The 24,165-nt window shown below is 37.9% G+C and overlaps 1 protein-coding gene and 1 pseudogene across 2 annotated transcripts in view; both read left to right on the top strand.

Annotated features, from left to right (window-relative positions):
• The window catches only part of LOC115760106, a 63,821-nt gene that overhangs the window by 22,240 nt on the left and 17,416 nt on the right, over positions 1 to 24,165 (top strand). The window lies entirely within an intron of this gene.
• LOC115760109 lies at positions 8,863 to 10,229 on the top strand (annotated as a pseudogene).

Here is a 24,165-nt window from a genome sequence, read left to right on the forward strand (position 1 = left end):
AATTTCATTCTGCCCAGTGATTTTTATGCTAAAGCGCGCGGGGTGCAAATGTAAGGGAAAATCCAATAAGTGAGCTGCACAGTGCATAGTGTATAGACCCCCCCCCCCCCCCTCCCCTTCCAGCCGCTGCCTAACCCTGTCTAAACTGCTGGGCACACTATCTCGCTCTGTCTCGCTCACTCTCTCTCTCTCCTGCTGCTGTTTCAGATTTGTTTGGGTGCTTCTTCCGCTGCTTTCTAGTGCACTCAAAGTAACTGTAACAGCAGCAGCAGCCGAGAGGCAGAGGCAGAGGCAGAGGCAGAGGCAGAGGCAGAGGCAGTGGCAGTGGCAGCGGGCAGAGTAACTGCAGCAACAACAAGCACCTTCAATGACCTTCAAATACACAAATTGACTCAACTATTGTTGTTGTTGTAGCTGCTGCAGAGCAGCAGCTCTGCTCTGCTCTGCTGCTGCTGCTGCTCTGCTGCGGTTTTACGTTGTTTGTTGTTGTTGTTACTTGCAGTTGTTGTTGTTTTTGCTGCTGCTGCTGCTGGTTTAGCTTATGACAGCGCTCCGCACTGAGTTATTAAAATTTGTTTTTGCCAAAATGCACATTTGCCAAAATATTCTACAAGCTGTTTGTTCGCCTTTTCTTTTCTTTTGTTGCTTTTGTTGCGCTTTCAACGTTTCTGTTTTGTGTCAGCTACTCAAAACGTGCAACAACAAAAACAACAACAATTTAAATAACAATAACAACAATGCGCGTGGTCTTGAGTTCATTTCTTGCTTGTGCTTGCAATTGTTACAAAAATACACTTGAATGCCAAAACGTTTACCAAAAATAACAAATAAATGGAATTTCCGTTAAATAAAATGCTAGACAAAAGCACTTGAATTTCTGACGCGAACAACATATAATTAGCTTACGTATACAATTTTAAGATATTCTATATATGCCATACAAATATTAACTAATCTAGATTATTTTTCTTGCAGGTAAGGAACGCAGTTTGATTTCTTGTGTGTAAATATTTGGCAAGTAATTAAGTTTTATTATAATTATAACAAATTGTATATGAATATAATATAAGAAATTAACCGGCGTTGTCCGTGTGTTGAAGCATTAATGTTGATATTCAAGCTTTATCCAAGCTTCAAGTTACTCGAACTGCCTACACGCCTTCTTGGAGGTTCGAACCCTGAACTTTGAACCCCTCGATTGCAATTTTGTGGGTTGTTGTTAACTTCCGCTCATTTTCCATTTCTTTGTTATTGGATATGCCCTTGTAGAGGGTATTAAAGTTTTGTATTAAAATGAGAATCGCATAGAAGGAGACATTTCGGACCTCATAAAGTATATATATTCTAGATCAGTATCTATGCAAAATACTCTTTTAGTATTAAGGCTATTGTCTGGAAACTTTATATACGTATATCTAGTCGGATCGGACAACTTTTTGGTTTATCAAGATATCTTAGCCAACTTATAGGTTTCACTATATTCCCCCAAATGTGTAATAAGTCCTATCAACATCGGATCACTATATTATATAGCTGCTATAGAATAGATGGGTCGAATGGTAGAATCTATTTTGTTGTCAAACTTATCATTTTCGAGCTTCATTCTTCTTCTTGCATATCTGAAAAAGGGATATGTCAACAAGGGTCTTAAATCCTTATCCTTATCCATTGTTTTTTTTATATTTCTTATTTTTTAATATTGTTTTAACACATTTATTATCATGTTTATTGAATTTAATTGCAGCTCAGCTTATAAAAGCTCTTTAATTGTTTCCATTTAATGCATTTGGCTATTTAAAATATTGTTCGCATTGTATAAAGCTTAAAGAAACGAAAGAAATCCGCATTAACTAGACCCAAGCGCTTATCCTTGGCATTTACAGGTGCGCTGTCCTGTTGTTGTTGTTTGTTTGTTTGTTGTTGTTGTTGTTGTTTGTTGTTGGCGTTGGCTACGAAAAACCGCGCTTGTTGAATTATTTAAGACACAAGTGCGCTGCCCAACCAGTCCACAGCCAGACCCCTTGCGCCCACCCCATGCCCCGCCAGACTCCATCGGCTTGCAACGATAAAGGCAGGCAGATAAAAGTGGCCTACTTTAAGGCGTGGCTGGGGGGGCAGCTTGATTATGTCTCAAGTCACTCCACGTAGCGCCAGCCACAAAAAAGAAATTAATTAATTTTTAAGCGTAATTAAATGCAAAGCAGCACTCGGGCTCAAGCCGTGGCCCAGGCCTCTCGCTGTGCGCTTTGTTTGCGCGCGTCCATGAAGGCAAGGCTACGGCCGCAAGGACATGGCCTATAAGAAAGGAAAGAAAGAAAAAAAAAGGAGCCCAAAAAACAGCCCAACACAATAAACGGCAAATCAGTTTTGGGCCAAGTTTTCTTTTTCATATGAATCTCCTGCGCTGACAATTACAAAATATATTCGAGAAACCCGAGAAACCACTCGAGTGCCGCTTAATGGGCTTCAATTTCGTTTTCAACTCTCATTTTGTTTGCTTTTCGGTTTTGGCCTGGCCAAAAGGTTGGCCTAAAAAGGCGCAAGACTCAAAGCTGACAATTTTCACGCACACACACACAGTAACATATGGGTGTGTGTGTGTGTCTGTCATTGACTTTGGCCAATCAACACGCAGGCAGCATCCGCAGCGTTGGCCAATTCCAAAATCCAATGCCAATTCGTAAGCCAAAAATCTCAAATCAGACACCGACTGTGAGATACCCTGCTTTTGGCAACTGAATGTGCGCGTACTTTATGGAAAGTGTGTACACATTATTTCAGTGAAAAACTTGGCCAAATGCTTGGCACGTTTTGAACATACCCTTTCAGCACATGGCGTGCAGGGTATATATCATGCTTTGCTCAAATTCCGTATTCAGCTTCGTTTTTTTTTGTTTTTTTTTTTTTTTTTTTAATGGCTTTCGTTTCGTTTGCTGTCCGTTTGTTTTTCTGGTCAATTTCACTTTTATGCTTCGCAGTCAACAGCCAAATGCTTTCTTCTTCTTCTATGCGAATATGCACACACTAACCGAACATACATTTATATATCCGTTTGTATATCTAGACAATATTTACGTGTTGGTTATTTTTAGGCGTGTGTACACACGAAAAATAAAAACAATTACGTTGACGTCGCAGTCGCAGTCACAGCCTGTTCATGAATATTTAACATACAAATTTGCTTCCAGCGAACGTTGAAAAACCCCAAGAAAACAATAATAAGATACACAAAGTTCCAACTAAACGCATTTAATAGTTGTTAGACTGTGCTTGTGTGTATCTTTAAATGTGTGTGCGTGTATCTCTTTAAGATACAAGTCCAGGCTCGGAGCTTGTGCTTCATTTCTTTCTGGCTGGGTTTGGAGTTTGGCAAAAGAATCTGACTCTGCTTTCGAGTAAAACTAACTCGCATACTTAAAAAGGGCAAGAGAATATATATATATATTGCCTCCCTATCTCCCCCTATCTCCCTCTACCTTCCCACTATCTGAGTAAGATTTCCTCGACAATTGGCCTCCGATTTTGTCTGATGCATAAAAATCCTTGAGCCCATTAATGTCTATATGTACAACTCCTTTCAGCCTTAAATCTCACATAAAATATTACATTGACAAAAAAAAAGCAATATTACGAAATTCGCTTTCCCTTTCTTTTATATATATATGCTTTATACACATACTTTGGCGGCAAGAATGAACAATGAAATGGAAAATGTTGAATTGCTTGGCAGGCACAACACATTCGTTTGCAATCAATAAACATTGCGTATACGCAACGTGTGCGACTGGCTGCAAAGACGCAGCCGCAGGCAACACACAACACACAGAGAAAGAAGCGCAATTCATAAATGTTGAGTAAAGGACATGGCAGAGACATTGCCCGGGACGGCAGCACCTGACTTGCCCCCCGCGCCCCACCCTCACAAACACCTGGACATGTTGAACGTTTTTCTTTTTAAAAAAAAAAAATGTGGATCAATATTTTCGCAGCAGCAGCAGCCCAAGACGTTGACGTGCCAGCTGTGTGTGTGTGTGTCCTTGCAAGGACAATTGTGTGCGGCATTGTTGTCAGCCGTCGCGTATGTCTGTGTATGTGTGTGTGTGTGTGTGTGGCATGCCACGTTGTCCGCGCCACAGTTTTGCAGACCGGTTTTCTTTTTTTTGCTTCTACCCAACTTGACCCTAGGAAATCAGCCCACACCAAGCTATGCACGGACACTTTTCAAGTGGCAATTAGCCGCGTGCTGCAACCAACAAACCAACAAACCCCCCCGCCCCCTGCTCCCTTCGCCCCGCGCACCTTGCCAGTGTAAAATGAACACGCCAAATCGAACGCTATTTTACCTTGAAACCCAAAGCAACAACAACAACAACAACAACAGCGACAACCAAATATCAACAAATTGCGGCTAAAATGTTTTAAGCCAAATACCAAAAGGCCAAATAACAAAATGCAAATTGTTTACAAATCGAAAAGCAAACTAATTGCGTTTAAATTACAAGCAAAAAAAAAAAGAAGAAATGTTTGCTTTTATTTTTGCTGGCATTTTTTCACGATTCTTGCCAAATGTTGTAAACTAACCAGATGCTGCTGCTGTTGCTGCTGCTGCTGCTTCTTCTCACCTGATTTTGCGGCACGTGGAAATCTTAGCCAGCTCCTGAGCTGGCCCAAAGCAAACTTAGGTCAAACAATTTTGAAATGAGCTTTGGGCAGCACTTGCAAAAATTGCCACGGCTTTGATTAATTAACTTAAAACAGCTATTGCCAGAAACACAGACACACAGACACACACACACACACACGCAGACATCGCCTGACATTGGCATAAATTTAATTGATTTGCGCGGCGTGTGGCATGTGGCATGTGGCATGAACTGTATTTGCGACCGCTGCCTTTGCTTTGGCCTTAATGATGAGCAGATGAGCTACATCAGATATAGTAAAGATATATTTACAAGATAGATATATCAAATAAATATATGCAGCTGCTTATATTACATAGTTAATATTTAAAAGCCCTGACTAATGCCTTGCTCAAAAATTGAATGCTACCAAATTAAACTGTGGCTTTTAATTTCCAACATAAATTTACCTAGATTATTTAACGCTTAATGCACAAAATCTCAGCAGCAATATCATGGGCTCTTCTTATTTTTTTATGCTTACGACACGCGCCAATAATAATAGCATATAATTTACATGGCAAACGAGGCGTATGCGCAATGTGTGCGCTGTGCTTCAGGCTTCAGCCGCAGCAATCGAATGTTTAATAAACTCGAGCTGCTCATTTTTATAGGATTTATCAGCTTGAAACGAAGCTTAAAGCAAAAATTGTTGATCAACAAAATTAAATAATAGATAAAAGTTTTTGAAAAAAATCTTTGTAAAATAAATCCAGTTGAAGAAAGTACAAAAAAATATAATTTAATTACAAATTGTAGCTTGGATTCAGTTGAGCCAAGGCACGAACCACAACTGCAGCTTATCAGATACACGAACCGTACCTCTAGTCGAAGCATTAGCTCGACTATTTTATATTATTTTTGCTTTTGGCTGGTTTTACTTATAGTTTAGTTTGGCTTAGAGTCTGCTGAAATGGGAGCAACTGTTTCCGGCGCTCCATGTCAGCGACATGCGACACAATTATGCTAAATTTCCGTGCGGAAATGTAGCGCACCTTGTTGCCAACATTTTTTGAATGTCTGCCATTCCACCAAAAAGTCTGCGCCGCACCGACCCGCCATGCCACGCCCCCGCTCGGCTGGCTGGCAAAAGTTCAATTTCGCATTCAATTTGCCATTTCCACAGAGGCTGCACAGAAAATTGGCAAAATCCAAAAAAAAAATGAAGAGAACATGAGTATTCAAACAATTTGAGTTTTGTACGAATGAATGTTGTGCACGGCGTATGTCTGCAGGTGTGTAGGTGTGTGTGTGTGTGTGTGTGTGTTTGTGTGTGTTTGCGCTTTTATCGCCAACGACTTCAACTTTGTTGCCCGCGGCCCGTTGCGAGGGCACACACAAACTTATATAGACAGTTAAACGATAACACACACACACACACACACACACACACACACACATACACACACACACCAATGCACACACACACACACGCAGTCACGCTTCGACTGCAACGCCAACCGCGACGTGTCGAGCATAAGTAATGTTTATTTTATTTTATTTTTCCTTATGTAAAACATCCAAAAAAAAAAAACAAAGTGGGCGTCGCGCTGAGCTCCGCCCCTCTCCCGCCTCTGCCCGCGACACACTCACGCAAATTGCCAAAAACTGTGTTGTACAGTGGTGAAATTTTGAGGCATTCAAAAAAGTATAAGCCCTTAAAAGAATCGATCGCAAAACCTTTAAAAACGCTTCATGCCACAGGCAACTGAATGCAACGAACTGTGGCAACAAGCCAAAAAGCCATAAAATAAAAGGCGCTTGCAAGGAAATATGCAATACAATTTCTTTTCGATCAATACTCAATACTTCGAAATTCCAAGCCTTATACTACAATAATAGCAATATATTTTAAAGCTATGCATATCGATTGTGGTAGATAATACTAAAATACCAGACTAAAAGCCTTAATTTCGCAGTTCAAGCAAAAGTGCTGCAAAACGATAAAGATAATAAAGGCATACAGTGCTGGAAAACAGCTACTAGTTGCTATAGATCAGGATGTATCGATACTTTTGATAAGTCTTAAATGCATATTCATGAGTTTATAGTTGTAAGCTGAAGCTTTTGGTACTTTTGACAGTTCTTGATGCATATTCACGAGTTCATAGTAGGATTCGCTGGAACTTTGGATAATTTTGATATATTTAATATCATGTATAATATCATAAATATGAATCAGGCAAGTTTTTAATGTTTTAAAGAAACTAAAATAATTAAAAGAAATTAATTAAAATAAATAAAATAATATAAGCTCAGCATTCGATTAATTGTTATTGAATCTAATTCCGATTATAAAACAACTTATCGATATACATGCATATGTATGTATCGCAGCAACGTATCGATATTGTAGAGATAAATGATTAAGGGCATTCACTGCAGGCTCTGAGAAAGAGACAAGAGAAAGAGACTGAGAACCAGTGTTGCCAACTGCAGTTACATAAAAGTAGCTGAAACCAGTGTTAAAAAAAGCACGAAATCGCTGTCTACGCATTCTGAGCTTTAGTTGGCAAACTAGAGTAGTACTTTTTATTGAGCTATCAGAAAATAGCAATATTGATTGAAAAAGAAAATTGATATCTGAAAATAGCTAAAATGTAGCTATAAAATAGCTAAATTGGAGCTCAAGAGCTAAGAGCTCAATTAAGAGAGACGAAACAAGCTGATTAGCTCGCTTTAGGGTTGCACATATATTGATCGGTAATTTAATCACAAAACTGCTCGTAGCTTTAATATGTTTAAACAATAAAAAAAAAGATGGAAAATCGAAAAGAACCTTCGCTGTGCAATTTGCAACCACTGTGCGTTGCCCTTTAATTGTGCGGGCTGTTGCTGTTTTTTGCATATTATTGACCTGCATTCAATTATACCAAATCGATGCCGTAGATATCTGCCACAGCAGCTCGTCATAAAAAGGAAAAACAACGTAAATGTGGCAAAAGCATTGTTGTCGTGTAATTACGTTACATTTGTGCTCTTGTTGCTTTTGGCCATTTTCATTTTGTGGCCAATTTCCAAGGCACAACAATGACAAACTGTGGCCCAAATTATACGGGCGGTACGTAAAACAGCCGGATATGCCGTTGCCGGACTCGAAATCGAATTCGGCAGCCGTATACGCCTTCAGATATCTGCCACAGCTGTTTCTCTTTTCGTATATACGTTTTAAATAGTTTGCCTGCAGCTTAAAACGAAAGTCATAAAAAAGAAGGGTAGATTATAATGAAAATAAGCCAGCCACTTGCAGCTATTCGCGTTTGTGAACAGACATCACTCATACGCCACGTGCAACGTTGCTGCGGTAAGAAATGCCTCGGTCCGATTTTAATTAAAATATGCTAATGCTTATGCGAGCTTATGCATAGATGTGCATACATATATATATATACTATATACATATATACATTTTTGGCTAAAGCTGCTTAAAACACGCTGCACGTTGAATAAGTTCTTCATTTTCCATTTGCCATTCTTAAGGTCGAGCAACAGGCGAAGTTGACAGTCAAGTGACGCCATGAAAAACAGCAAAGAGAAAAATATGTTTTAGATAACATTAAGATTTCTTTAATGCAACACATACTATTCCTGGATTTCCATAGCTATCGATAGGTAATCCGATAGTTAATCCGATTTTTTTTTACTAAAGATCTCTACGATTAAGAAATACAAAAATGTATCAATGTAGGCGATAATAAAAAAGGGATATCAATTCCATGAGGATTATAGTCTTTATTCTACATAAAACAATAAAAAATCTATTTATTAAAAAAAAATTGCAATTTAGAACATTTCTAATAATGCCAACTAATATCGATAACAACAAAACCAATCGATTGTTGTTGTCAAAACAATCGCACGTTTTACAGCACTAATCTGAATGTAGGGTAATTATTTATTTGATAAGGTACATTTCCATATCAAAGGACTTTTTTAATTGGCGTGCGTTTTAAATATTACCGATACAAATATTTACATGAGCTGCTACAGTTAAATCTAGGGACATTTTTAAAATTTAGTGTGCTGGTTAAATTTGGCCATTACAATAGCGCTAATTTTGCAACACTTTTCAGTAGGTAGAGAAATTATTTTTTTGATCAGATACATTTGCATATAAAGGATTTTTATTTGAAATATAGCATGCGATCAAAAAGTTAGCAGTTTTTTTAGTTTATGAAACTGTGCAACTAACAAAAATATTTGAAATTGTACAACACTGCTCTTTAAGTAGGGAAATTACGTTATGAGTATAAGGTTTAGTTCTACATACAATACTATTTGCCAGTTCTGCAAATGAAAAGCTTTATACACATAGCTTAACCCGATTTAACTAGTCAGCTATAGATTTTAGTTTAGTGGAAATGAAAATCTAATCATATTTAAACACTATTAGCACTCGAGTATTTTCCAAATTAACAGTTTTTAATATGCTGCCCCAATTGTTAACAAGATCGGTTCACATTTGTCGATGTCCGTATTGGCAAACACATTTCAAGTCACCAATGTCCACGTTTCAGAAGCAATATTTTAAGGAGATCGGTGAGTCCAGCGAGCCGGCGGATAAGATTTCAGTGATCGGCACCGGGCAGGTGGGCCTTTCGTGTTGTGCATTTCTGATTGATCGACGATTGGCCCAACATTTGGTGATGGTGGATTTGCGTCAGGAATGGGTCAAAGCGGAAGCTCTCGATTTTTTGCACGTATCCAGCTTGTTGGCATCGCCCAAAATAGAAACCTGTACGGATGCCAGTTGCACGGCTGGTTCCAAGTATATTATCGTAACGGCCGGCACAAGACCAGCCGGCAAAAGTCGCCTAGCTATTGCCAAGGAGTCGGTGGAGATATTGTCGAAGCTGGTGCCTAAGTTGGTAGAAAGTAGTCCGGATGCGACTTATGTGATTAGCTCGAATCCGGCCGATGTCATGACCTGGGCGGTGCGAAAAATGAGCGGCTTACCCAAGGAGCGTTGCATATCGTCCGGCTGTCATCTGGATTCGTTGCGATTTCGTTATTTGCTCGCCCAGCGTCTGGGCGTGGCAGCGTCCGAGGTAAATGCCTTCATTGTGGGCGAGCACGGGGATAGCTCGGTGCCCGTTTGGTCGGGCGTGACGGTGGGCGGCATTGCATTGCAACGCCTTTTGCCAAATATCGGCACAGATCAAGATGAGGAGAAATGGCAACAAGTTCACACAGATGTGATCAAAGCTGGCTCATCGGTATCCAAGATCAAGGGCTACACAAACTGGGGCGTCTCCTTAGCCATTGTTGACATCATTCAGGCCATGATGACGAACAGCGGACGCATCCTGTCCGTGGGCACCGACATCCAGGGCCTGATGGGCGTCAATGATAGCGTGGTCATGTCTCTGCCATGCATACTAGGCACTCACGGCGTACAGAAAGTAATTGAGTTGCCACTAACTGAATTTGAAAGGAATATGTTTGAGAAATCTACAGAGGTTTTAACGAAGGCGCAGTGTGCCCTCGATCTCTGACAGCTTTAATTCAAATATATTTTAGTGTAATGCATCATTAAAGCATGTGGCCCGCCATTTCGGGTCTATTGTATTTAGATTTTGTCATCAATTCCTGACAATCGAGTCGATATAGCCGTGTGGAGAAATCGAAATTTAAATTTCGAAAAATTCCCTTTTATAAATAATGTCTCTGTGAATTTGGCGATCGCTTTTCTGGATTGCATCAAAATATCTTCGACCTATTTTATAAATCTAGGAAATATCTGCCTGGCTGTGAGTATAAACTCACAAACAGCGTATTTATTTAAGAGTTATTTTTAGTCGTTATGCCTTCTCTTGTCTGCTCTAAAGCCTATTTTCCACTCGCTTTATATACATATTAACCCACTCGACTCGGCTTACAAAGCGCCACCTTCTGCATCGAGAATATACGAGAGTAATATTTATAGTATATATATACGTGTGCACATTATAAGTTGAGAACTCGACTTAAGGACTGCCTGGAGAGTTGGGCAGCACTCGAACTTTACGAGGCTCTTACAGACACACAAACACAAATACACACACACACACATGTCTGGCAGGCCACGCTCCATTTGATGCCAGGCGATGTGAATGCAAGCAGCTCCCAAAAGTATGCAATGAAAAATTGCAACAGAAATTTTTACACAAGCAAATCAACGGCGAAGACAAGAAGCTGGCGACGCCAATCGAGCGTTAAAGCCACAGATACACACAGACAATAAGTGCTGTTGTTTATGTGTGTGTGTGTTGCACACAAATCAAATTAAGTTATCTGATTGCCGTGTAAAAATTGCAGCTGCGGCAGCAGACACTTGCTACCTTCGATATTTGGCACACACGAAAACACACACAAATACCAGATATAAATCATGTACCAATAAATCGCATTAAAAAAGTGAAACTTAAGCGCAGTCACAGTAAGGTTCAGGCGAATCACGATGTTTCCACTGTCAGCATTAAATTGCAGTAAAGTCAAAAGCATTTATTGGATTCAATAGATGCACCAGACTTCAAATTGCTAGAAATATACTCACGTAATTGATTTTCTTGTTCTCTAGCAACTGATTATATTAAACGTACCTCTGATGTGCTGCGCTAAATTAATAGTCGAGAAGGGGTCAGGTTTTGAATGCAAATATCGATAAACACCTCTATATTATATATCTATCGATATACATGATTATATAGTATATGTATCCATCTATCGATATACATGTTCCTAGTAAATCTATCTATATCTATGTTTATAGTATATCTATCTGTCTACCAATATACATGCTTTTAGTTAATCTATCTATCTACCGATGCACATGTTTATGGTATATCTATCCATCTATCTGCGTATCCATATACATGTTTTTAGTATCACCCGATATACATTTTTGTAGTATATGTATCCAAATATCGATAAAATGTTTGCAGCACATCTATCTGTCTATCGATATACATGTCTACTCTATATCTATCTATCGATATACATGTTTATAGCAAATTTATCTATCAATCGATACACATGTCTATAGTATATCTATCTATCGATATACACGTTTATAGCATATCCGTATATCTATCGATAAACTTGTTAATAGTATAGAAAACTCGTGTTTTATATCAGCTGAAATGCTATAAAAAGAAAAACTAATATTGTCCAATATTTTACTCGCTCTGCAAAAGTGTTCACAGATATTGGAAATGTAGTTAAAGCCAAAGGCGTGCATTCAGCTCGCCAGCCTATATGTGGCCAATACATGTTACAATTACACGCTCACGGCCACAGTCGCAGTCGCCGTCACAGTTGGCGTCGCAGTCGCCGTTGCAGTTGCCGTCGCATGCATATTCAGATTTCCAGCCTCGATTGGCAAAGTGTCAAAGGTTGTTTTGACTGTCGAAGGACGCGAGCGCGCGCCAAATGCGTTTATCCGAAACGGGAAATGTTGCCAAATGGCTGCTAAATGCTGACTAGAAAAAAAAAATAGGTGAGAGAGAAAAGAAAAAACAAAAAAAAAAAAACTATACAAGGTTAGTTAAATGGCCAAATGCCACATGGCCGAAAGCGCCTTAAAGTGCGCAACAGGACGATGTGGCATTAAATGTCCGTGGCATGCGCTCTCTCTATCTCTCTCTCTCTCTCGAGCTAATGATACTTGTCATTATCAGCACGCGTGGCTGCTGTCTTATCAGCGACATTGAGCACATTCATTAAGGCACGCACACACAGATACACTCGCACACACACGCACAAAGCACGCCGAGATTACGTATACGCCCTGTGCTGCTTTTAAGTGTTTGCTTTGCTGCGTGTCTAACTTAATGTGGCTACAACTCGCCCCTCGCCCCGCTACCACTCCACGCTTAAGTGATAAAAATAAATCGCAACCACGCCCACAATTTGCGCGAGGGCTGCACTTAAATCTGTACTTGTTTCGCAGCATGCAGGCAAGCGCACATTTTAGCCACGACTTTGGCGCGTTTTAAGTGACTGTTACTTGGCACGACAGCCCCTCGGCTAACTCCCCGCTTCCCACTCTTCCTCCCCCCCCCCCCCCCCCCCGTTAGTGAGTTATCTTTAGCCAGGCCTGAGAGCAGCCTGTTTCTGTTCCCGCCCCGCCCGTGACATAACTTGTTGCTCTGCTTAACTTTGCTCTCAATGAATTTTATAGTTTCGCTTTCGCCTTCGACATTTCGCTCGTCCTTGTTGTTCTTAAATAAGCACAAAATTGTCTTTGACTTTTCACGTTGCCTGTTCCTGCTGCCACCCAGTTCCTCCCCCCTTCTCTTGTTCTTTTTTTTTTCTTGAGCCCGTCCCGGCTGACAAAATGTTGTGTGCATTTCGAAGCAGCCAAGTTGGCTTTTGCATATTTAACGAGCGCAATTATTGGGATGACTATCCAAGTAAGTTTGTATTCATTTATGAAACATCTGATATATATATTAGATGGCCGAGTCTCCCTTTTCTAACTTTCTAAAAGACCAAAAACTTTTGCACAAAGTCGAATTTAATGGCCGCCTTAGTTAAATGCTGAATAGCTGCTTTCTTCCGCAAAGTTTTGGACACAAATTTCAACTAAAGTCGTAAATTACAGTATTTTTTAAACAAAATTTTTGCCATTTATGGGCAAAACTTTGGAAGTAGTTGCTAAATTATCGGAAGGAAATTATCGATTAGTTATCGATATGTTGCTTAACTGAAAATGAAATTTAAGCCCAGATCCTCGCTTGTCTTATTGACTTTAAACGCAAAATTCTTGACCCATTTTCAAAGAATTACAAACTGAGTTCATCCCATTAATGGAAAAATAAATATTTCTTGTAGTATATACTCATTGCTCTGAATAAATCAGGCATTATGAGTAATGATTGCAGATGATAAACAAATTTTGAGTTCAAAGATATTTTACGAGCTTTTATGTATAACAAATAAACACATTTCCAGACACCTTAAATAGTACTTATGTGTATATTATACACACTCTGAAATGTACACACACACAGTGCATCATTCTATGATTAATAGACACAGGCACATGCTACAAAATTGAAATGATGTATTCACAGCTATTAAATAAACAGAATACACATAATACTTCTGTATCAACCGTTTGTAGATACTTATAAATTATATATTTATATATATATATATATATATATGAGTATAAATTCCAGAAGCCACATTGTTAAGTCTTTACTATGGCGATTATTTGATTCTGTTTGTCGGTCTGTTCATTAGTTATTCTCTGAGAACGCAGAACTTTACCAATGAGCATTAAGCTGAAATGTCAACTTTAAACATGATTCAACAACTAACCAAACAACATTTACCTAAAGGACTGGGGATTTTGCGATTGACTACAGAACGTATTTATAAAATTTTCATCGAAAATGGGAGGACTACCGATTGGATATCAGGCAAAAACGTTGATACAACTAGTTTACCGTATACCTTCATCACTTAATACTACAAATTTCCGGTTTCTAGATCTTACGTCAGTCAGTCCGTTAGTCAATCAGAACGCTAATCGGTCAGTCAATGAGTCACTCAGCTAGTCAGTCCGTCAGTTATTCAGTCAGTCAGACAGTCTATCAGTCAATCAGTCAATTAGTCTGTCAATCAATCAGTCATTCAGTCCTTCAGTTAGTCAGTCAATCAGTCAGTCTATTAGACAGTGAGTAAGTCAATCAGTAAGTCTGTCAATCAGTTAATCAGTAAGACTGTTAATCAGACAGTTAGCCAGCCAGTCAATCACTCCGTCAGTCTGTCAGTCACTCACTCTGTCATCCAGACAGAAGGTCAGTCAGACAGTCAATCAGTTAATCAGTTAATCATACAGTCAGTCAGTCAGTGAGTAAGTCAGTCTGTCAGTCACTCAGTCTGTCGTCTAGACATTAAGTCTGTTAGACAGTCAGTCAGTCATTCAGTCAACCAGTTAATCATTTAGTCAGTCAGTCAATCAGCAGGTCTGTCAGTGTTAGATAAACAGCCATTTAACATCATGTGTTTTTGTAGCTTCTGTTGCTGTTGTCCAATTCAATGCAGTTAGTGGAAACGTTTTTTAAACTGCGCTGCCTCCACCTCCAGGCCACCCCCGCCCTCTCCTACCCACGCGCCCTCTCTCGTCTGACCACCTGCTGCTGACCAACTGTCGCCATCAATTTGCACTCGCGCTCTTTCAATCAGAATCTGAATCAGCAGCGCGTCGCTGAGGCCAGTTAGCGCCTATGGAAGCGTGCGTAACCTCAAATAAAGGGGGGCGTGCTCTCCGCCCTGCCCCCAAACGACCTTCCCCTTACACCTGGCGACCACAAAAGCCGCGCTGTCCACGCGACAGGCACTGTTTGTGCGTGTGTGTGTGTGTGTGTTGCCTGTTTTTTGGGGCAACATTTGGATTTGGATTTTGGTTTTGGGTTTTTGGAATTGTAGCCAATTTTTGTTGCTGTTGTTGCCAATTAATCATATTAATTGGTTGCAGCGCCAACGATTTGCTGTTGTTGTATGTAAATTTATGCTGGCTAAAACTGAAACTCAACACGCACGCACCCGCAGCAGCAACTATTTTATGGCCCAGTTGGCTGCAAATTATGTTTAACAACAATTGGCCAGGCGCTAACAACAACAACAGCTTTGTTGAAGCTTTAAAAAATCTAATTATCTGCTTCAATGGCGAATTTTAATTAAATAAGTTTTTGCTGTTGTTGTCACCTGTTGTTCTTGCTGTCGATGCTGTCGCAAAGTTAATTAAAAAGGAAACGCATGCCACGCCCACACACACACACATCCTTTTTTCTACCTTTTGCACTCGCATCACACACATAAATAACTTTTTGCCAACTACTTCAGCCAAACTTGGCGAAAACAAAAAATTTGTTTTCATATTTAACACGACTGCAACAAAGATTTAACTAGTATATAACTTTGTAAGTTTTCCAGTGGTAATTATGAAACTTATAAATTATACAACTTTTGCTCAAATCTAGACTTAACGGGCAATAATGTGCTGGCAAGCATTTGAATTTACAAGACAGTTTAATTAGTTCAGTTTAAAACTTATGAAATTAATCTTATTTGTCGCTGTGCAGCCAATTTATATAAAACGAGTTTCCACCAAGTGCCTTACTCCTCGATTCTCAGCAATATAGTAGGGTCTGCAGTTACCATTTGCACATGAATTTCGACCTAAAATAATGTTGCCAGATTTGGATGCAGAATTGATAATGAGGCCAAACCATGAACAAATAACCAAACCTTTTGAAAATCGAATGATATTTGACCGAGTTATGGGTGTGGGAAGTTTTCACCTATGTCTATATAAGATATTTAAGGGTACCATTTTGACATGAATTTTGACCAAAAATAATGTAACCAAATTTGGATGCAGAATTGATAATGAGGCCAAACCATGAACAAAAAACCAAACCTTTTGAAAATCGAATGATATTTGACCGAGTTATGGGTGTGGGAACTTTTGACTATGTCTATATGGGATATTTGAGGGTACCATTTTGACATGAATTTTGACCAAAAATAATGTAACCAAATTTGGATGCAGAATTGATAATGAGGCCAAACCATGAACAAAAAACCAAACCTTTTGAAAATCGAATGATATTTGACCGAGTTATGGGTGTGGGAAGTTTTCACCTATGTCTATATAAGATATTTAAGGGTACCATTTTGACATGAATTTTGACCAAAAATAATGTAACCAAATTTGGATGCAGAATTGATAATGAGGCCAAACCATGAACAAAAAACCAAACCTTTTGAAAATCGAATGATATTTGACCGAGTTATGGGTGTGGGAACTTTTGACTATGTCTATATGGGATATTTGAGGGTACCATTTTGACATGAATTTTGACCAAAAATAATGTAACCAAATTTGGATGCAGAATTGATAATGAGGCCAAACCATGAACAAAAAAGCAAACCTTTTGAAAATCGAATGATATTTGACCGAGTTATGGGTGTGGGAACTTTTGACTATGTCTATATGGGATATTTGAGGGTACCATTTTGACATGAATTTTGACCAAAAATAATGTAACCAGATTTGGATGCAGAATTGAGAATGAGGCCAAACCATGAACAAAAAACCAAACCTTTTGAAAATCGGTTAAGATTTGGCCAAGTTATGGGTATGGGAACTTTTGACTATGTCTATATGGGATATTTGAGGGTACCATTTTGACATGAATTTTGACCAAAAATAATGTAACCAGATTTGGATGCAGAATTGATAATATGGCCAAATCTTGACCAAAACTCCAAACCTTTTGAAAATCGGATGATATTTGACCGAGTTATGGGTGTGGGAAGTTTTGACCTATGTCTATATAAGATATTTGAGAGTACCAATTTGACATGAATTTTGACCAAAAATAATGTAACCAGATTTGGAAGCAGAATTGATAATGAGGCCAAACCATGAACAAAAAACCAAAACTTTTGAAAATCGAATGATATTTGACCGAGTTATGGGTGTGGGAATTTTTGACTATGTCTATATAAGATATTTGAGGGTACCATTTTGACATGAATTTTGATCAAAAATAATGTAACCAGATTTGGATGCAGAATTGATAATATGGCCATATCTTGACCAAAACTCCAAACCTTTTGAAAATCGGATGATATTTGACCGAGTTATGGGTGTGGGAAGTTTTGACCTATGTCTATATAAGATATTTGAGAGTACCAATTTGACATGAATGTTGACCAAAAATAATGTAACCAGATTTGGATGCAGAATTAAGAATGAGGCCAAACCATGAACAAAAAACCAAACCTTTTGAAAATCGAATGATATTTGACCGAGTTATGGGTGTGGGAAGTTTTGACCTATGTCTATATAAGATATTTGAGAGTACCAATTTGACATGAATTTTGACCAAAAATAATGTAACCAGATTTGGATGCAGAATTGAGAATGAGGCCAAACCATGAACAAAAAACCAAACCTTTTGAAAATCGGTTAAGATTTGGCCAAGTTATGGGTATGGGAAATTTTGACTATGTCTATATGGGATATTTGAGGGTACCATTTTGACATGAATTTTGACCAAAAATTATGTTGCCGGATTTGGATGCAGAATTGAGAATGAGGTCAAACCATGAACAAAAAAGCAAACCTTTTGAAAATCGGTTAAGATTTGGCCAAGTTATGGGTATGGGAAATTTTGACTATGTATATATATGATATTTGAGGGTACCATTTTGACATGAATTTTGACCAAAAATTATGTTGCCGGATTTGGATGCAGAATTGAGAATGAGGCCAAACCATGAACAAAAAAGCAAACCTTTTGAAAATCGAATGATATTTGACCGAGTTATGGGTGTGGGAACTTTTGACTATGTCTATATGGGATATTTGAGGGTACCATTTTGACATGAATTTTGACCAAAAATAATGTAACCAGATTTGGATGCAGAATTGATAATATGGCCAAATCATGAACAAAACTTCAAACCTTTTCAAAATCGGATGATATTTGACCGAGTTATGGGTGTGGGAAGTTTTGACCTATGTCTATATAAGATATTTGAGAGTACCAATTTGACATGAATTTTGACCAAAAATAATGTAACCAGATTTGGATGCAGAATTGAGAATGAGGCCAAACCATGAACAAAAAACCAAACCTTTTGAAAATCGAATGATATTTGACCGAGTTATGGGTGTGGGAATTTTTGACTATGTCTATATAAGATATTTGAGGGTACCATTTTGACATGAATTTTGACCAAAAATAATGTAACCAGATTTGGATGCAGAATTGAGAATGAGGCCAAACCATGAAGAAAAAACCAAACCTTTTGAAAATCGGTTAAGATTTGACCGAGTTATGGGTGTGGGAAGTTTTGACCTATGTCTATATAAGATATTTGAGGGTACCATTCTGACATGAATTTTGACCAAAAATTATGTTGCCAGATTTGGATGTAGAATTGAGAATGAGGCCAAACCATGAACAAAAAACCAAACCTTTTGAAAATCGAATGATATTTGACCGAGTTATGGGTGTGGGAAGTTTTGACCTATGTCTATATAAGATATTTGAGAGTACCAATTTGACATGAATTTTGACCAAAAATAATGTAACCAGATTTGGATGCAGAATTGAGAATGAGGCCAAACCATGAACAAAAAACCAAACCTTTTGAAAATCGGTTAAGATTTGGCCAAGTTATGGGTATGGGAAATTTTGACTATGTCTATATAAGATATTTGAGGGTACCATTTTGACATGAATTTTGACCAAAAATTATGTTGCCGGATTTGGATGCAGAATTGAGAATGAGGTCAAACCATGAACAAAAAAGCAAACCTTTTGAAAATCGAATGATATTTGACCGAGTTATGGGTGTGGGAAGTTTTGACCTATGCCTATATAAGATATTTGAGAGTACCAATTTGACATGAATTTTGACCAAAAATAATGTAACCAGATTTGGATGCAGAATTGATAATGAGGCTAAATAATGAACAAAACTCCAAACCTTTTAAAAATCGGTTAAGATTTGACCGAGGTATGGGTGTGGGAAGTTTTGACCTATGTCTATATAAGATATTTGAGGGTACCATTCTGACATGAATTTTGACCAAAAATAATGTAACCAGATTTGGATGCAGAATTGAGAATGAGGCCAAACCATGAAGAAAAAACCAAACCTTTTGAAAATCGGTTAAGATTCTACCGAGTTATGGGTGTGGGAAGTTTTGACCTATGTCTATATAAGATATTTGAGGGTACCATTCTGACATGAATTTTGACCAAAAATTATGTTGCCAGATTTGGATGCAGAATTGAGAATGGAGCCAAACCATGAACAAAAAGCCAAACCTTTTGAAAATCGGTCAAGATTTGGCCAAGTTATGGGTATGGGAAATTTTGACTATGTCTATATATGATATTTGAGGGTACCATTTTGACATGAATTTTGACCAAAAATTATGTTGCCGGATTTGGATGCAGAATTGATAATGAGGCCAAACCATGAACACAAAACCAAACCTTTTGAAAATCGGTTAAGATTTGACCGAGTTATGGGTGTGGGAAATTTTGACCTATGTCTATATAAGATATTTGAGGGTACCATTCTGACATGAATTTTGACCAAAAATAATGTAACCAGATTTGGATGCAGAATTGATAATGAGGCCAAACCATGAACAAAACTCCAAACCTTTTGAAAATCGGATGATATTTGACCGAGTTATGGGTGTGGGAAGTTTTGACCTATGTCTATATAAGATATTTAAGGGTACCATTCTGACATGAATTTTGACCAAAAATAATGTAACCAGATTTGGATGCAGAATTGATAATGAGGCCAAACCATGAACAAAAAACCAAACCTTTTGAAAATCGAATGATATTTGACCGAGTTATGGGTGTGGGAATTTTTGACTATGTCTATATAAGATATTTGAGGGTACCATTTTGACATGAATTTTGACCAAAAATTATGTTGCCGGATTTGGATGCAGAATTGATAATGAGGCCAAACCATGAACACAAAACCAAACCTTTTGAAAATCGGTTAAGATTTGACCGAGTTATGGGTGTGGGAAATTTTGACCTATGTCTATATAAGATATTTGAGGGTACCATTCTGACATGAATTTTGACCAAAAATAATGTAACCAGATTTGGATGCAGAATTGATAATGAGGCCAAACCATGAACAAAACTCCAAACCTTTTGAAAATCGGATGATATTTGACCGAGTTATGGGTGTGGGAAGTTTTGACCTATGTCTATATAAGATATTTAAGGGTACCATTCTGACATGAATTTTGACCAAAAATAATGTAACCAGATTTGGATGCAGAATTGATAATGAGGCCAAACCATGAACAAAAAACCAAACCTTTTGAAAATCGAATGATATTTGACCGAGTTATGGGTGTGGGAATTTTTGACTATGTCTATATAAGATATTTGAGGGTACCATTTTGACATGAATTTTGACCAAAAATTATGTTGCCGGATTTGGATGCAAAATTGATAATGAGGCCAAACCATGAACAAAACTCCAAACCTTTTGAAAATCGGATGATATTTGACCGAGTTATGGGTGTGGGAAGTTTTGACCTATGTCTATATAAGATATTTGAGGGTACCATTCTAACATGAATTTTGACCAAAAATTTTGTTGCCAGATTTGGATGCAGAATTGATAATGAGGCCAAACCATGAACAAAACTCTAAACCTTTTGAAAATCGGATGATATTTGACCGAGTTGTGGGTGTGGGAAATTTGGACTATGTCTATATGGGATATTTGAGGGTACCAATTTGACAAGAATTTTGACCAGAAATTATGCTGCCCGATTTGGATGCAGAATTGAGAATAACGCCAACCCATGAACAAAAAACCAAACCTTTTGAAAATCGGTTAAGATTTGACCGAGTTATGGGTGTGGGAAGTTTTGACCTATGTCTATATAAGATATTTGAGGGTACCATTCTGACATGAATTTTGACCAAAAATGATGTTGCCAGATTTGGATGCAGAATTGAGAATGGAGCCAAACCATGAACAAAAAGCCAAACCTTTTGAAAATCGGTCAAGATTTGGCCAAGTTATGGGTATGGGAAATTTTGACTATGTCTATATATGATATTTGAGAGTACCATTTTGACATGAATTTTGACCAAAAATTATGTTGCCGGATTTGGATGCAGAATTGATAATGAGGCCAAACCATGAACAAAACTCCAAACCTTTTGAAAATCGGATGATATTTGACCGAGTTATGGGTGTGGGAAGTTTTGACCTATGTCTATATAAGATATTTGAGGGTACCATTCTGACATGAATTTTGACCAAAAATAATGTAACCAGATTTGGATGCAGAATTGATAATAAGGCCAAACAATGAACAAAACTCCAAACCTTTTGAAAATCGGATGATATTTGACCGAGTTATGGGTGTGGGAAGTTTTGACCTATGTCTATATAAGATATTTGAGGGTACCATTCTGACATGAATTTTGACCAAAAATAATGTAACCAGATTTGGATGCAGAATTGATAATGAGGCCAAACCATGAACAAAACTCTAAACCTTTTGAAAATCGGATGATATTTGACCGAGTTATGGGTGTGGGAAGTTTTGACCTATGTCTATATAAGATATTTGAGGGTACCATTCTGACATGAATTTTGACCAAAAATTTTGTTGCCAGATTTGGATGCAGAATTGATAATGAGGCCAAAACCATGAACAAAAAGCCAAACCTTTTCAAAATCGGATGATATTTGACCGAGTTATGGGTGTGGGAAGTTTTGACCTATGTTTATATAAGATATTTAACGGTACCATTTTGACATGAATTTTGACCAAAAATAATGTAACCAGATTTGGATGCAGAATTGATAATGAGGCCAAACCATGAACAAAAAACCAAACCTTTTGAAAATCGGTTAAGATTTGACCGAGTTATGGGTGTGGGAAGTTTTGACCTATGTCTATATAAGATATTTGAGGGTACCATTCTGACATGAATTTTGACCAAAAATAATGTAACCAGATTTGGATGCAGAATTGATAATGGAGCCAAACCATGAACAAAACTCTAAACCTTTTGAAAATCGGATGATATTTGACCGAGTTATGGGTGTGGGAAGTTTTGACCTTTGTCTATATAAGATATTTGAGGGTACCATTTTGACATGAATTTTGACCAAAAATTTTGTTGCCAGATTTGGATGCAGAATTGATAATGGAGCCAAACCATGAACAAAAAGCCAAACCTTTTGAAAATCGGTCAAGATTTGGCCAAGCTAAGGGTATGGGAAATTTTGACTATGTCTATATATGATATTTGAGGGTACCATTTTGACATGAACTTTGACCAAAAATTATGTTGCCAGATTTGGATGCAGAATTGATAATTAGGCCAAACCATGAACAAAACTCCAAACCTTTTGAAAATCGGATGATATTTGACCGAGTTATGGGTGTGGGAAGTTTTGACCTATGTCTATATAAGATATTTGAGGGTACCATTCTGACATGAATTTTGACCAAAAATAATGTAACCAGATTTGGATGCAGAATTGATAATGAGGCCAAACCATGAACAAAACTCTAAACCTTTTGAAAATCGGATGATATTTGACCGAGTTATGGGTGTGGGAAGTTTTGACCTATGTCTATATAAGATATTTGAGGGTACCATTCTGACATGAATTTTGACCAAAAATAATGTAACCAGATTTGGATGCAGAATTGATAATGAGGCCAAACCATGAACAAAACTCCAAACCTTTTGAAAATCGGATGATATTTGACCGAGTTGTGGGTGTGGGAAATTTGGACTATGTCTATATGGGATATTTGAGGGTACCAATTTGACATGAATTTTGACCAAAAATTATGTTGCCAGATTTGGATGCAGAATTGATAATTAGGCCAAACCATGAACAAAACTCCAAACCTTTTGAAAATCGGATGATATTTGACCGAGTTGTGGGTGTGGGAAATTTGGACTATGTCTATATGGGATATTTGAGGGTACCAATTTGACATGAATTTTGACCAAAAATTATGTTGCCCGATTTGGATGCAGAATTGATAATGGAGCCAAACCATGAACAAAAAGCCAAACCTTTTGAAAATCGGTCAAGATTTGGCCAAGCTAAGGGTATGGGAAATTTTGACTATGTCTATATATGATATTTGAGGGTACCATTTTGACATGAACTTTGACCAAAAATTATGTTGCCAGATTTGGATGCAGAATTGATAATTAGGCCAAACCATGAACAAAACTCCAAACCTTTTGAAAATCGGATGATATTTGACCGAGTTGTGGGTGTGGGAAATTTGGACTATGTCTATATGGGATATTTGAGGGTACCAATTTGACATGAATTTTGACCAAAAATTATGTTGCCCGATTTGGATGCAGAATTGATAATGAGGCCAAACCATGAACAAAAAGCCAAACCTTTTCAAAATCGGATGATATTTGACCGAGTTGTGGGTGTGGGAAATTTGGACTATGTCTATATGGGATATTTGAGGGTACCAATTTGACATGAATTTTGACCAAAAATTATGTTGCCCGATTTGGATGCAGAATTGATAATGGAGCCAAACCATGAACAAAAAGCCAAACCTTTTGAAAATCGGTCAAGATTTGGCCAAGCTAAGGGTATGGGAAATTTTGACTATGTCTATATATGATATTTGAGGGTACCATTTTGACATGAACTTTGACCAAAAATTATGTTGCCAGATTTGGATGCAGAATTGATAATTAGGCCAAACCATGAACAAAACTCCAAACCTTTTGAAAATCGGATGATATTTGACCGAGTTGTGGGTGTGGGAAATTTGGACTATGTCTATATGGGATATTTGAGGGTACCAATTTGACATGAATTTTGACCAAAAATTATGTTGCCCGATTTGGATGCAGAATTGATAATGAGGCCAAACCATGAACAAAAAGCCAAACCTTTTCAA

The sequence above is a fragment of the Drosophila novamexicana genome, unplaced genomic scaffold (genome assembly GCF_003285875.2).
Source record: "Drosophila novamexicana strain 15010-1031.04,08,12 unplaced genomic scaffold, DnovRS2.1 tig00000387-arrow-pilon, whole genome shotgun sequence".
Lineage (NCBI taxonomy): Eukaryota > Metazoa > Arthropoda > Insecta > Diptera > Drosophilidae > Drosophila > Drosophila novamexicana.